The following is a 15,498-nucleotide window of genomic DNA, read 5'->3' on the forward strand; positions in this document are numbered from 1 at the left end:
CTCTTGACCCCTTAAGCTAGAGAGAACTAGCCTGGTTTCTTCAGAGTGGGATTTTTTATACCTCCACCTGAGGTACCAGATAGGGTGTTAGTTTAATGCCTCATTCGTATTGGAAAAATCAAATTTAATAGTGTTGCACTCTTTCAGTACTGCACTGAAGGAGCTGACTCCATCATGGTAGTGTGGAACGGAGATTGAACTTTCTCTACAGCCATTGAGATACAGACAGTGTTTGGATAAGTAGAGACTGGTTGGTAATAGAAGAATGTTGTCACTGTTCCAAGTGTAGGCGTGGACACATTTCTTTCATGCTCTCTTGCTGTAATTAAATTTCTCAGGATTTGCTGAAACATATTAACATCTTGAAACCTGAATACAAATCAGAAATTCAAGAAAATTCCTGTCAATTTTTGTTAAATGAATAGCAGATTTATTTTGCTTCTGTTGCCCTTAAACTTGATACCAATGTAATGTGCAGTTTGGCAGGAGGTGATAACTGAGCTCACCAATTACTGTCACTTTCCTGTATTTCTTTTTTTGCAATGACCGTGGTTGTGTTTTCATTTTAACTATTCCCCTTTGAAAGTTTCTATTGAATTGGTTTCCAGGAGCTCTTGTGGCTTGGTGGTAGTTGGTTAGCTGAGTTGGCTGTATGGTTGCTCTGTCATGAGGAAGAGATACTAAAAACATGAGTTCAATTCCCACATCCTGCTCAGGTTATTATGAACTTCCCCCTCACCTGAAGTATGATGACCTGCAGATTAAACTGCCCTCATAGATTCATACAGCATAGAAACAGTCCATGCTGACATAATCCCAAATTAAACTAGTCCCACCTGCCTGTTCCTGGCCCCTATCCCTCCAAATATGTACTTATCTAAAATATCTTTCAAATGTTGTAACTGTACCCATATTCACCACTTCAAGAAGTTCATTGCACACAGGAACCACCTCTGGTATAAAAAAAATTGCCCCTCCTGCCTTTTTAAAATTTCTCTCCCCTCACCTTAAAAATGTGCCCCCTAGTCTTGAAATCCCCCACCCTAGGGAAAAGGCCCTTAACATTCACCTTATCAAGCCCCTCATGATTCTATAAACCTCAATAAGGTTACCTCTCAACTTGTTCTCTGAGAGTCTAGGACTATAGTGACTTTAGCTTTAGTAGTAATGTCCTTATTTGTAGACCAGAAGGTCGGACAAGTTCCACTGGGATGTCATAAACCCATCCCGATGTAAATTTATTGTTTTCAAAAAAAATTCTACTTCTGCTACTTCTTTCAGGCAACTCATAGATATAAGGTTCAGAAAAACCAAAGCTAATTTTCTCAAATAACATCAAACTACTGAGGATCTTCGAGATCTGAAAACAAAGCAGAAAGTGTTGGAGAGACTCAACAGGTCTAGCAGCATCCGTGGAGAGAGAAACAGAGTTCACGTTTCAAATCCACTCTGACTTCTTTGGAACTTATCTACCCATGCAAAATCTATCTGCATTCTGAAAACAGAATGTGTTTTTCTTCTCATTTCAAATCATTAATACTATGTTCCTTTGGCAAAGTGGGAAACATATGGAGTGGGATCTTGTGAGTAATCTCTACCACTATCCAGCTCAGTAATCGGCGCTAAAGTGTTCGTGTCGGAGGCTGATAGTATCTCGTCTCAAATTTGAGAACGGAAGGGATTGAGAGCTGCGCGCTAACTGGACCACAGCCCCAGAGAGATTCAGTCCCCTTCTGTAATTCACACGCGCATTGAGTACGGGGCACGGTGCGTGTTGGCAGGTAAATTGCACACGCCTTACAATTTAATTATCAGAACTCTCCAGAATGGGAAATATAACACCATCAATCTTTGCCTTCCGGCCGACGTGTCATTTTTGAAAAGTAGAAAGGGCTTGACGGGCGTAGACAGTTAAGAAATGATGAATTGTAGCTCGTTTGAGCTACAATTTTTTAAAACGATAAATGCTGTCCTCTGAATTTTTGCTCAGACATTCCATTTTTTTCAACGAACTTGTCCTGTATAGAGATTAGCAGGAACAGTGCCTAAGGTGTCAGGGCTGATTGCAGGGACTCTCGCCACTGTTTCAAACATTACCAGCTTACGGGAGCAAACATTTTCTTCTTAAAAAAACTCTATTCAGATTCCAGGTAAAGGGACCAGTATCCGGAGGTATTTTAATGGAAATGGAAATTCCTGTATTCGTTATCGATATCGCTACCAAACACAGAATATTCGTCTTTTTTGCATAACATAGAAAGTTCGAGCAAAATAAAACCTCTCTGTCACCACTAATGCTCAGAATTATACCGTTAATATGACTTACCTAATAGCATGGGGTGGGGGTGGGTCTGGGTGTGGTGCTTTTCTGAGGGTCGGTGCAGATTCGATGGGCCGAACGGCCTTTTCCTGCACTGTAGGGATTCTATCATTCTAAATAAAATGCTTTGACATCTCTTAGCCTTGTTTCCCCTCAGTTTGCCAGTCTGCCCGTAGAACTGAGTCGCACCACCTTAACAAAAGCGTCGTCTCTCCCTCCATCACCATTACCACCCTGCGCCTCCCCATCATCTATACTGTGCGGTGACTGAGAAAAACGGGGGCAAAATGGCATTTCTGTGTTTGAGTGATTCAGCATTGAAAGAGTTAATAGCACCGGATCAACACTGAAAGCCGCACAAGGCAGTCAGCTCAGTCGATATTTTCAGAATGGCGTTCATGTGGCTTTAAGGAATAAAATGACTCGGTAACAACACGCACAGAAGCAGTCCAGCCTCAGTGTTGTTTATCCTTCAGCTAAGACCCATTTTCTTCACCGTTTCCTTCGCTCTCAATCCCCCACCCTCCGGGTTCAGAATTGAGCACAATCTGAGCCGCGTAATCTAACCAGTGGATAAAAGTCGTAAATTATAGAACTGCTCTAACGGCATGTGTTTCCCTTTGCAACAAAAAAATCCCCACGAAGATCGCGGTTTCGGGGTGCTCTCAATATACCTATAAACATATATTTCTTTACAAAAGAAGGGGCAAGGATTCAGAAATGTTCTCCAAAGCGGCGTGTTAAAGCCACCGGGAGACCGGCAAGCAGGGTCGGAGTATAAAGTCGGTGAGTTTTGTGTGACTGGGTGACAATGGCAGAGTTTGTACAAAGAACAAAGTGGGTGAATGATCCCATTTTCTGGGCGCTCACTTAATACGTTCTCCACCAGATACATGGATGCCGCCCGAGCCTGGGCGCTAAACTTTAGATCAACTCTAGGTGTTTCACAAGAAATACCGGCAACGTTTGAGTTTAAAAGTGATAAAGAGGACTCAAGTAGGCGATTTTCTTAGGTAAGAAAAATGAGGGAGGAAAGGTATCAGATTACGGAAGTGCCGAGTCTGCAGAGCAAACTATTCATTAAAACGAGATAAATAATTCACTAAGTTTCCACCAGCCGATAGCTTGCAAAATGTCCCTTTCCCACTCCTGGGCAGACTCTGTTGTAAATAAAAATGCCATTTCCACGGGTCCCCAGTGTTGTACCTGCGGACACAGCTTTAGAAAAAGCAGACAAGATCTTACTAAAGCGCGCCTCCCTCTGACGCACAAACTTCACACAGCAGCTGTCCGCTTTTTAAAAAAAAGGGAAAAAAACGTCTGCGACCTCTCTTGCGTTTAAAGTCTATAATTTTGTATTTGAAAAAGTAAAGCTGTAGCGTGGGGATCACTTTAAACATGACAAAAAAAACAGTGGAAACTGAAAAGTTAATGCAATTTGAAATTCGAGCATGATTTAATGTATTTTGCGAGCGTTTGCCTGCCAGGATTCTATCTGAAGGTTTAACAGCAAACTGGTCACGCACTTTTCCCATTATCGAAGTGTTGATGTCGGATAATGGCACTGTACAAACTAGTAACCAGGCTCACACTCAAGTAAGTTTGGAAGCTGTGAAGAAACTCCTTTCTCTTTCATTAACTTTCTGCTTTATGGAAACACGTGCCCTTTTTTCGCCTTACTTTGGAGAGGGGGGGTGGTGGAGATCAAAACTTAATGAACTACTTATGATGAGGTTTAAGTTTTAGGCAGAAGTGAACACAGCAAACGTTTAGCAACGAAAAGACTGACTATAATCTATGCTATTTCAACCATTCCCTTCCCAGCAATATTCAGTCCCTAGCCTAAGGGCCAGGAAATAAATGATCAATAAAGTGCTACAAACAAAATAACAGCCCGCGGAAATATCTGGTCTTCATTTTACATTACTGGGGACTGTTTACAACAGATTACACCCAAAAAGACTAAGTCTCACATGTAATATTTGAACCGGTGGGTCTTGTGCTGAAGGAAAACAGGCAGATAACGGAATTCAACACGTGCATAACAGTTTCTCAATAAATGTTGCTTTTCCCTTTTTTTAACAGGTGAATTAAGCGAGACACGACAAGAAAATTCGTGCGAAAAGATCTTCAAGAGGGATAAAAAAAAATACTGCCTTACCAGACATTCTAGGATTTATAATTGTCAGCTTGCTTCAGGAGAGATGCTTTGAATGGCCCCAGCAATGAATCTTTCTCTTCAGATTTGTTGATAAGAGTGCAATTTTCTTAAAATTAAGGCAATGTGCTAGGTTCAGCACTGAAATTTGAACAATACACAATCACAATTATTGCACTATACCTTGGGACATAACTTAGAGTTTTGCAGCACTCATGCCGACCTTTTTAAAACCTCTACAATCCAATGATTTGACAATGAATGATTGCGCGATACTTTCAATTTGAATATTCAAAGCCCAGACAAAAAGAGTGCTCTCTTTTTCAAACACTGTGCTTTTCCATCTATTAAAGACTCCAATGGAATGAAATACAATGTAAAGTATGGAACTTTATGCATGATTGTCCACATTTTTGTGATTTTAAGAATCTTTGGCTAGTGGGGCCAGAGAGACTCAAACATGTCCATAATTTTTGCCCTGCCATCTCATTTTTACCCCAGAGCCCTCCCAACTCCACATTCACATTTGCCAGCGATGCACTACAGCCCTGGGTACACTTTATATCGACGTTTTATCCTGATAAGTGGTATTTATCCACGATTTGGTACCAAACATGGCAGATTGTGGGCGTGGCATAGAGTAGTCCTTTAATCGAGCATGGAGTGAGAATAAAAACAGCAAACGGTTGATCTCCAGCTACATTCTACATCTATAGCAGTCTTACAGAGCTCTGGGAAATAAGAATTGTTTGTAACGAAATTCTTCAATTAGAGGAAGCGAAGATTTCCTTACAGTAATGACCCTGTGATATTTGAATATCGCCTGCCCGTTTGAGGACAGCTTTTGGGATTTTATTTCATTCTGATTTTCTGGCGGTTTAACGGCATCGCAAGCAACTAAGGCCTTTCGAGCGGATCCCAATGCATCGGACCTTCGTCGTTCAGACACGGGGAGCGGGATTCTCCTGTCCTAATGTCTGTGTTCATTGTTTTTCATTTTGTTATGGTGCATCATTAATAAAACAATCCTGTTTGTTAAAGTATTTCTATTCCTTCGCAATCACACGCTGCTTCTATTCACATCCGACGGTTACAGTCTAATCATTGTTATACCAGTTTCTTATTCTCCATCTTGAGAACTTATTTCCAGAACTGCAAAGAACATTCAGATTCACACTAGGTTTGCGTTATCTCTACTACATATTGGCTACATTGTCATTAGTGAAACAGGCTTTAGCTAATCGTTTTCATCAATAAATGACTGAGTTGATCAAGCCTTTTCAAGGGCCAGTAATCATTCTCTTATGGAAAACTGTACACGAAGGAAATCTTGTTGCATTATATTGTCAGCCCTGTTTTTGGGGAGACGAAACCATTAAACTGGCAATGAAAGGTTGTTCCTTTGCAGCTGGCTGCGCCTATCAGAGGTTCTGGGATTCTGGGCCTCGTTCATACTTAACCAGAAATGCTTGCTGAGGTCTGGGTTCCCCTTGCGGTTTCACAACACAGTGTGGGATAATCAAACAATTAGACCCTTTGTACCCACCAAAACCCGACAGTTTTGTTCTTTTCTCTCTCTAAACTATTGACCTTTACTGCACCATGTTATTTGTTGCGGCTGGGTTACGGTTCAGCTACATGGAGTGTACCATGGGCATTTAATTTTACAGTGACACTGGGGCTGACATCTCGGCTCGCCCTGATAGGGAGAACAGCAAACTCTATTTTCACCGCTTCCCACCCGTCTCAGGTCACATCATCCACCCCGCGGCTCAAGATAGGGGGAGGAGGGGCGTAAAACTGGGACATCTTCCAACACACCTCCATCCTCCCAAACCTCACACAGCTCTTTTTCATTTCGGAATCGGTTCTAGTTGACCTATCTTGATGGTTCACATGTTGAAAACTAAATCCTGGTCGGTCTTACCGCCGAGCCTAATTACGTGATTCAACATGGCCAGTAACCCGGTGTCGGTGCCAATGCTGTCAAGACCGAATCGAGAGAGAGAGAGAGTGTTATTGTGTGTGTGTATCCCACTGCTTTGCCTTATAGTCCAGTTGCAGCCTACAACCGGCAATGGTGCAGCTGAGATTTTGCTTTTAAAATGCACTTTTGCCATGCTCTGTAATTCTATCAACTCAGTTTAAGATTCGTCCCTCGGTTGCAGTGCTGCCCCACCGTATCCTTAGGTGGGAGAATTCCTATCCCATTTGGGAGCCGTTTTCTCGCTCTAAAGGCGCAGTTTCGTTGTACAGATATATCACATATTCGGCCAGTGCATCACCCATATACATCAGAGCGCTCTCTGACATCTATAGGTGGTATACACGGGACAGCTACTTCATGAGTGCGACGCAGTCACTGGAACATCGGATTGATGTTATGTACACATTGTATAACTTGTAAATGCTGCAAGTCGAGATCCAAGCTCTTGTGGTGTGCAGTGGTAGCGTCCCTACTTCTGGGTCAAGGAGGCCCGCGTTCAAGTCTCTACCTGTCCCCTGTCATAACATATCTGAACAGGTTGGCGAAAGATATCTGTATTGAATTTGGACGCATATCAGAGAATTTTACATTTTCCAGATACGCCCGGTGCATTTTATTTATCAATTGACCTTGCTTATGAGGGGTTTCATTAAAATAAAACTGGCAGTTAAAAAGCGACGGTGTTGGGAGAGTAAAATTACTAGCTCGGAGTAGTTTCTACTCAGAGGCGAGCAAGAACTAACAGGATGCCAGGGACACTGCAAACAGATGGCAAGTGGCGTTTACACCGCGTCACATCGATCCAAGAGCGCTGCTTGGCTCAAACTGGGCAAAGATTGTCTGGGGGAAGAATGTAAACCCTACACCCACCCTGCCTAAACCCCTCCGGATTGTGCCCCAGGCAATTTCAAGCCGGCAGTAGCAAAAATAGACTCGGCAGAAAGAGGACCAAAAAGTTATTCAGTTGCACTCCATTCCCTCTGTTGTGTAGATAAAATGGCTTTTAAACATTTAATAATGACATTGGATATAACACATTGCTACAATTTCGCAGATTGAAAGGGTTGTGTTTTCTGTTCAAAGTGCAAGTTAGAGAACGGGAATATGGAGCCCGAACCATTGAACTGCGGGGCAGGGCAAGTTGTGAAGGGAGCCATCAGACCCGAAACTCAGTAAGCAGCTATCCTTCAAAATGTCAGTCAGCTCTGGGTTGTTCATGGACCTGTAATTGACTTCACAATAACGGACAGAGCTGTGGAGTGTTTTTTTTGTTTTATCACAGATATTATTGACGTATTACTCATCCCAAATGCTGCAAAGGGCAGTGGCAAATCGTTCGTCATGGGCCAGGAATTTAACCGAACACTGAATGCAGAGGAATCGTAACGCTTAGCGACAGAGGAAGCGATAAACTGGAAAAGGAACACCTTACGCCCTCCTCGGGTGGTGGAGGCTTTGATTCCCATCTTCATCTCCGGGCCAGGAGAATTTGGGATGTCTCGTTACGGTAAAGGTTCAATGCAAATATAGGTTGGTGCTGATTCGCCCTCAACCCGGGCTGCTGCTACATTCTGCTTGAAGGACTGGTAGAGATGCAGATATCAGATGCAGAACGAGCAGCAGGCAATTAACGACAGCCCCAACATGTTCCCCCATTCAGTCAGATCAGAGCTGAGCCTGACTTTAACCCTAACGGAACTGTCCTGCTTATCTCCACACCCTTGTTGTTTTCTTCTTGTTGTCGTGAGATATCGCCCTTGTTAGACATTATGTAATTGAATATAATTGATGAAATACTTTATACAAGGTCACTACAGTAGCTCATTGCCTCAAATATCCATTATACAATTTATTTATTGAGTCATAATTCTCAAGCTCACTGATTGTACATTTCAAGGCAGTTTTATGCGCGCTTTTTTCTCACTAATTTCTTCAGCTTCACTTGATTAATCAAACAACTTGGTCTGGGTGGGATGCTCTGAGGGTCGGTGTGGACTTGGGCCGAAGGGCCTGTTTTCACACTGTAGGGATTCTATGATTTATGATTAACTTGCCATCAACTAACAGTATAGAGTGAGCCATGCTGTGAGTTCCACACCCATGTTAGTCAAGTAACTAATTTCTGCCTTAAGGATATTCGATGTCTCAGCGTCGCCCCTGTCTCTGAGAGATTCACAGCCCCTGAGTGGAAAGAAATTCCTCATCTCCGACTTGCGCAGGCGACCACTTCCATTAAAATAGTACTTCCATTAAAATAGTACCCCTAGTCTGGTCTCCCCGACAAGTCCCCTCGGGACTTTCTTTGTCCCAATAACATGAAAACTCAGATCTGGGCCTGACCGGGTCTGTCACACACCTTAAGAGAGGGGAAGCATTTTATTTTTATTTTACATCAATATCCCACGCAGGGGCTAAATTCCACTTTGTATTAAAGACAGAAATTGCTGGAGAACCCTTCAGAAGGGTCACTGGATTCGAAACGTTAACTTTGCTTTCTCTGCACAGATACTGCCGGACCTGCTGAGTTTTCCCAGCAATTTCCGTGTTTGTTTCAGATTTCCGGCATCCGCAGTTCGTTGTTTATTGTTTCGTGCTCCTTCCAAACCCACGACCACTTCCGTCTAGAAGGACAAGAGCAGCAGATATATGGGAACATCACCACCTCCGAGTTCCCCTCCAAGTCAGTCACCATCCTGACTTGGAAATATTTCGCCTTTCCTTCATTGTTGCTGGGTCAAAATCCCGGAATTCCCTCCCTAATAGCATTGTGGGTCAGTAGCAGGAGGACTGCAGCGGTTCAAGAAGGCAGCTCACCACCACCTTCTCAAGGGCAACTAGGGAGGTTATGCAAAATGAATCGAAAGCCCTGTTTGGCCTGAGCTGGATTTGTGACTAATGCCTGGCACTAGACGTTAGGAAGGATGTAAAGACTTTGAGGAGAGTTGCAGAAGAAATTTACTGGAATGTTTCCAGGGCTGATGGACTGGAAGGAGATAGATTGAAGAAACTGGAGTTGTACTCCTTAGAGCGAAGACGGATGAACAGGATGGTTCCTAAAGATATTCCAACTCGTGAAGGGTTTAGATTCGTTCATAAAGAGAAGCGGGTTCCAATGATCGAAGGGACACGGGTTCAAAGCGATTCAAGGACGAGAGACAAGCAATGTTTTTATACGGCAAATTAGTTAGGATTCAGAAGGCATCGCCTAATAAGTTGGTGGACACTGATTCACGCATAGCCCTCAAAAATAACGGGATGCATATTTTGTTTAAAAAAAGGCACTTCGCACTGATCTGAGAAACAGTGAATGGAGTTCAGTAGATTGCAGCTTGAACATGTATCTACGATTTATTAAAGTCCCTCTGAAGATTACTGCCTCCATAGCTGGAGATATCTTGCACCCACCAGGGAATCACAGCTGGTTAAAACAGACTGCCTTGACTTGCTGTCAAAACTGTTATCAAGTGAACAGCGCAATTTTGACAACGACAGACTGTTTTAACCAGCTGTGGTTCCCTGGTGAGTGCATGATATCTCCAACTATGGAGGCAGTTATCTTCAGGAAGAATCATTTTCAAACCTTTTACTTTTCTTCACGTGTCTGACTGGACATCTCCCTACAGTCTGTTTCACATTTCTGGCCCATTAATGTGAACCGGCATTTGTATAGCACCTTCGATGTGCTGAAGCTTTCCAAAACGCTTCAGGATGGCAATATTTGGTCAATGACCAAAGATCTGGTAACCGAGACTGATGACTAAAACATTGGCGGCACGAGGTAGGTTTTAGGGTACATCTTGAAACAGAAAGGTAGAGAAACGGCCATTCGCTCTTTGAGAGGTTGTGGTCTGAAATGTCCGGATCGGAGCTGTCAGGTACTTTAAGAATCACATAGTGTCGAAGCTGAGGTGAGATGAATAATTTCTAAGTGAAAGCATGTTTCAGACATGAGATAACAAGGTTTCAGACACGAGTTTGGCGTCCCCTCTTGACAACAGAAGGTAATAGCGTTGATGAAGATTCAGAAAAAATGAAATAAAACTGAACTGGAAATCCTGCTGTGTACCCTCTCCACTTGTCATGTGCCAACTGCGAAGTTTTTTTTTGTTCTGGTGCTTACTTATCTCCAGATTTTTTTTGTTTGCGGTGAATAATTACGTTTGCTTTTTCAGAGTAACGGAAGTGAATTAAAAACATTCTGTCGTGCATTTGTTTATATCTCTACATCTTTAATTAATGAAAATACGAGACAAATCAGATAATCTATGTCTAATTTTGCTTTATTTATCTCTATTATTTTTGCTAATCTTCTTTCTTACCTTGTTTTGGCTGCGCCCCAATTCTTTCTTGATCTCTCCCTGCATCAGCACCAGGCTTGATGATTATTTTTATTTTGTTTTACTTGTATGTATAGGGATCTACTAGATGGGGAGGATCGGTTAGTTCAGTTGTCTGCCTGCTGTTTTGTGATGCAGACTGATATCAACAGCCTAGATTCAACTCCCACAGTGGCTGAGGTCACTTTCTTAAACTCGCCCCCTCCCCTGAGGGTGGTGACCCTTGGGCTTACCCACTACCAATCTTGTGAATGCAGCCCTACGGAACGTGGTGACTTTACAATAGATGGATGTTTGATGACCAGCACAGCCACAATGGGCCAAAGGACCTCTTACCATGCAGTAAAATCTCCATGACTCCAGCCTCTCTATTTCACATTTAAACTTTTTCCCACCCTTTTGTCCCTGCCATTGTCATTGTGTGACTATGCAGCATTCACTCTCCCACACACAGATAAAACGGAAACTCAGCATCAGGTAAAATATCTAGGGCAAGAGGGTGTGTAACATCTAGGAGTGAGCAGAGACTGAGGCCTGGCTGGGGTATCTCACATGCTACTTGAAGTGTAGCCAATAGACTGTGGGTTGGAATTGGCTACTCACTCTGTGACAATGTCCCATGCTAAGGGGTTACGGGGATAGGTAGGGGTGGGATGCTTTTTGGAGGGCCAGTGCAGACCCAATGGGCTGAATGGCTTCTATCTGCACTGTAGGGACTCTATGATAAGTTTATCCTAAATGGCTTGTGTTCCAGTTCTTATTTTTCTCATGTAAGTAATCATATTAACCACACAGAAAGTATATAGTCACAGTAGTACTTAATAGTTTGGAATTGGCATTTCTTCTTTTGATTCAAGCTCAGAGACATACAATCGGTGCTAGATAGAAAGCAAAGGAATTAACAGACACTTCGTTAGAAGCAAGTCACATGGAGGGACAAAAAGAAAAGACCCAAACCTTCTTGATCATTTCTGCCTGTTTATTGATCCTGCCGCCCAAATGCATTGACAGGAGGCTTGAGCACTACAGTTGATGCTTTGGTCCATTGTTGCTGCTGGTTGAGCTCAGAAACTCTGTGATGGTGAAGCAATGAGATGCTCTTGGCCTCTGGCAGTTTCAGTATGTTCCAATGAAACTCGAGAGTTCACCTGGCATTAAGGTGGTGAGGCCTTCCAGCACAGGTGCCCTAATTGAGGAAGTGCTCTGTAGTTGAGGATCAGGGGGGTACTATAACTGGCACTAGAGGTTACAAAAGGGCAAACAAGAGGAGGATAATTGTGTCTTTGTTCACACCACATTATTATCAATTACTCTAAGCCCATTAACTTCAATCTGATTGTCACTTTTTGTTTGTCCCATTCGAAGTACAAATTATTTTCTCCCTCTGCTGGTTGTTTGTTCCTCAACAATAAGGAAGAAAAATGAAAAAGGAAAAGAAGTGATCATGTCAAAACAGTTAATCCAATATGCATCAAGGCTCTTTGCAGTTCTTTGTCCATTTCTCTTTTTCCCGGAAAAGATGAATAAGCAGCACTGAAAAGTTAATTTTGAAAATGGAAGTCACTCTTTGTATAACTCATGGATCAAGTTATTAATATGTCTGTGAAATTCTTCAATACACACAAAAGGCAAGATGGAATCCCCACAGTGGGTCTGTTGCAAATTAATGAGTTCCATGGCGTGTGCATTCCCAATGCAAATATTGCGCAGTGATTCCTCCTTGTATATGTGTTTGCACCTGTGCAAGCTCCTATTTTTTGCTCATGTAAACTTTTAACTGAGAAAATTCAACTCATTACTTAAATTGTGCATCCACTGGTTATCTGCCAGAAACATACTGGTAATGTTAAAAAAAATGTTAATGGGATGTGGCCATGCTCATCCCTAAGTGTTCAGAGTTAAGAGTCAACCACAACCACAACCCCACCCAAGTTGTGGGTCTGCAGACCCACGTAGGCCAGATTTCCTACCCTGACGTACGTTAGTGAACCATTGAGCTTTAAATGATGCTCAACATTAGTTGCTATTAGTCTACATTTCTAAAGTACAGATTTTTATTTAATTTGAATTTCACCATTTGTAAAGGTGGGATTCAAGCCCCTGTCACCAGAACATGAGTCTCAGTCTCTAGATTATGGGTCACATGGCATTGCCATTATGCCATTGCAGCATGCTAAACCAACAAGAAACCAGAAAATGCTGACCTTGACAAATAACAAAAACTTTATTCACAAATAATCACTGACATCAGCAGTGTTGCCTGCTTTTATTTCCTATTCTGCTTTCAGCTTTACAACAGAGATTAGGAATCTTCATGATTCCCATGAACAAACTGCAAAAGCTTTTAAATTATCTTTTATACCGAAAGCATCCCAGGAAATGTCACAGAGGCAGAATCAAAAATAAATGCAACGTTGAGTCAAAAGAGGTGTTTTTGAACGTATGGGTGAGACCGGCTCCAGCTAGAGGTGATGTTAGTCACAAATGCAGCCATATTGGACATAGTCTGCAGGTCACAAGTTAACAAGCCTGCTGTCTGTGAGGTTTGGCATCCAGTCCAAGTGTGGGATGCATTCTTATCTATTCCTCAATAGAAAATCTCCTTCTCTTCTCATTCCTGCACTTCACTCTTAATTGCCTCCAAGTATCTGTCCTTGATATCCACTCATCTCTTATCAACAGACAGCCCATCGATAATATTATCCTAAAATACAGCATCCAATTCCACATTGACAGCACCCAGTTGCCATCTCCCCACCAGCAGCCTTGTCCCATCCACTTCCCATCCAGTAATTGAAGAGCACTTATAGCAATAATTAATTATCAAAAGACTAAAACCATGTATCTCCCGGAGCAAGATGCAGCAAAGTAATGGGGCTACTTGCTGGCTCTTGCCTGAGATCAATCCTCTCCCATCTGCTTTCCTTCTTTACTTTACTTTTGCTTCTCCTCTTTCCTTTCACTTTATTTTCTTTTGGTCTTTTTTTTCTTCTTTTCAGTGGCAGGTCAGTTGGCAGCATTGGTGTGGCATTGAGAGCAGGCCAAACGTGGATTGGTGGACCTGGCTTCTCCTGGCATTAGGAGAATTACGGAGGAATTTAAGAGCTCAGGGGCTTGGTAATTGATGATGTAGCCAACAATGGTGGAGCAGATAAAATCAGAGATACACAAAATGCCAGAATTAGAGGTTTGCGGTGCTGGAGACGATAGAGATAGGGACGAGATCAAGGAGGGGTTTGATAACAGGGGTGCACAGGGACATGAGTAACCAAGCTTGCATGATCTCAAATTTACAGACACCAGAATATGGAGATAGATCAGGGATTAATTCTTCCAATATCTTCCAAACAAGCCCCCCATTTTCCTGCTTTTGGAAAAAATCTTAGACTCATCTATACAAATGTTTTTATCTGGACTTGTTCCAATCCCCATCCATTCCTCATCCCTCTACTCAGGAACCTGATTCCCATTCCAGTAACATTGCATTTAAAGTTTTCTGCTGTTCAAAGTTATTTGTGGCCTCACATTACCATCTCTGCGCTTTCTTCCAGCCCATCATCCCTCTTAGAAATCAGCATTTTTCCAATTCAGGAATTTTGTACTTTTTTGATATCTGTTGTTCATCATTGGCGGCTAATGATGAGAACACGTCTCTGTGAACCCAAATTTGGCTGCGTGTCGTGAAAACTATTACTGAATTTTACAATTAATCATTTAAGTAAATATCTCTGAAACGTGATATATTGCTGCCACATTGCTTATTGAGTTTATTCAGGGCATAGCTGAACCTTACAGACTGGGATGTTACCAGGTTTCATTTCCATTTTGAACTGAAGCAGCAATGGGTGTCATCCTGGGATGGGAATGCAAAAATGACTCAGCGTTCATTCCCCCCACCCAATAGCCAAGTGATGTTTGCTATAGCTGTGTGTCTCTACATAAAAAGAGAGGACAATTAATCTCGACTGTGTATTAATCAAATGATCTGCCAATACCTGATATGTCTTAAATAAAAGATAGAACTACAGATGCCAAAGATCAGAAACAAAAACAGAAATTGTTGGATAAACTCAGTATGTCTGGCAGCACCTGTGGAGAGAGAGTTAACATTTTGAGTGACCTTCTTCAGAACTGAATACATCTTATTCGTGAACATTGTCACTTAGACAAGAATAATTGATGGCTGTCCAACAACGAGCTCAAGGCTTCGGGAAGAAGAATAGAAACACTAGCAGAAGAACATGGTAATAAATAACATTTCAGACAGCACTATGGCCTTAAAGTTGCAATGGCTAAACAGAGTGCACTGCTTGGAATATAGTGCAGAATTATCTCTGCTGGTATTACACTATATATGGATCAAACCTTTAAATTAGGGTAGGAAGGGTGTGCCTTCTGTCCATCTCCCAATGATAAGGGGGATTTAATGGGAAACAATATTTATGGAAAGACTTCAGAAAAATTCATGGCATAACCCTGTTTCTGTTCTGTAAACACAATGTAAACCACATCAGTTGAAATATCGTTTGAGTCACTTTGAGGCCCTCAGTTTTTCACATGGATGTGGATATTATTGACATTTATTGGCTGTTGTCAACTTGCTGATAAGCTGCCTTCTTACTGAAGTCCTTGTGAAGTACATACATCTGCAATGCTGTTAGAAAGGAAGTTTCAGAATGCTGACCAGCAACAGTGA

General features: G+C 42.2%; 1 long non-coding RNA gene across 2 annotated transcripts; it reads left to right on the top strand.

Moving 5' to 3' along the window:
- Positions 1 to 2,400: 2,400 nt before the first annotated feature.
- On the top strand, positions 2,401 to 5,518 carry LOC109914112. 2 transcript variants are annotated; one of them, XR_007265377.1, is made up of 2 exons: positions 2,401 to 3,106; positions 4,406 to 5,518. It is a non-coding gene; the product is annotated as an uncharacterized LOC109914112 (long non-coding RNA). The 2 variants fall into 2 exon arrangements; XR_007265378.1 differs by lacking the exon at positions 2,401 to 3,106 and adding an exon at positions 3,135 to 3,916.
- The last annotated feature ends 9,980 nt before the right edge of the window (positions 5,519 to 15,498 follow it).

Source organism: Rhincodon typus, chromosome 32 (genome assembly GCF_021869965.1).
Source record: "Rhincodon typus isolate 14 chromosome 32, sRhiTyp1.1, whole genome shotgun sequence".
NCBI lineage: Eukaryota > Metazoa > Chordata > Chondrichthyes > Orectolobiformes > Rhincodontidae > Rhincodon > Rhincodon typus.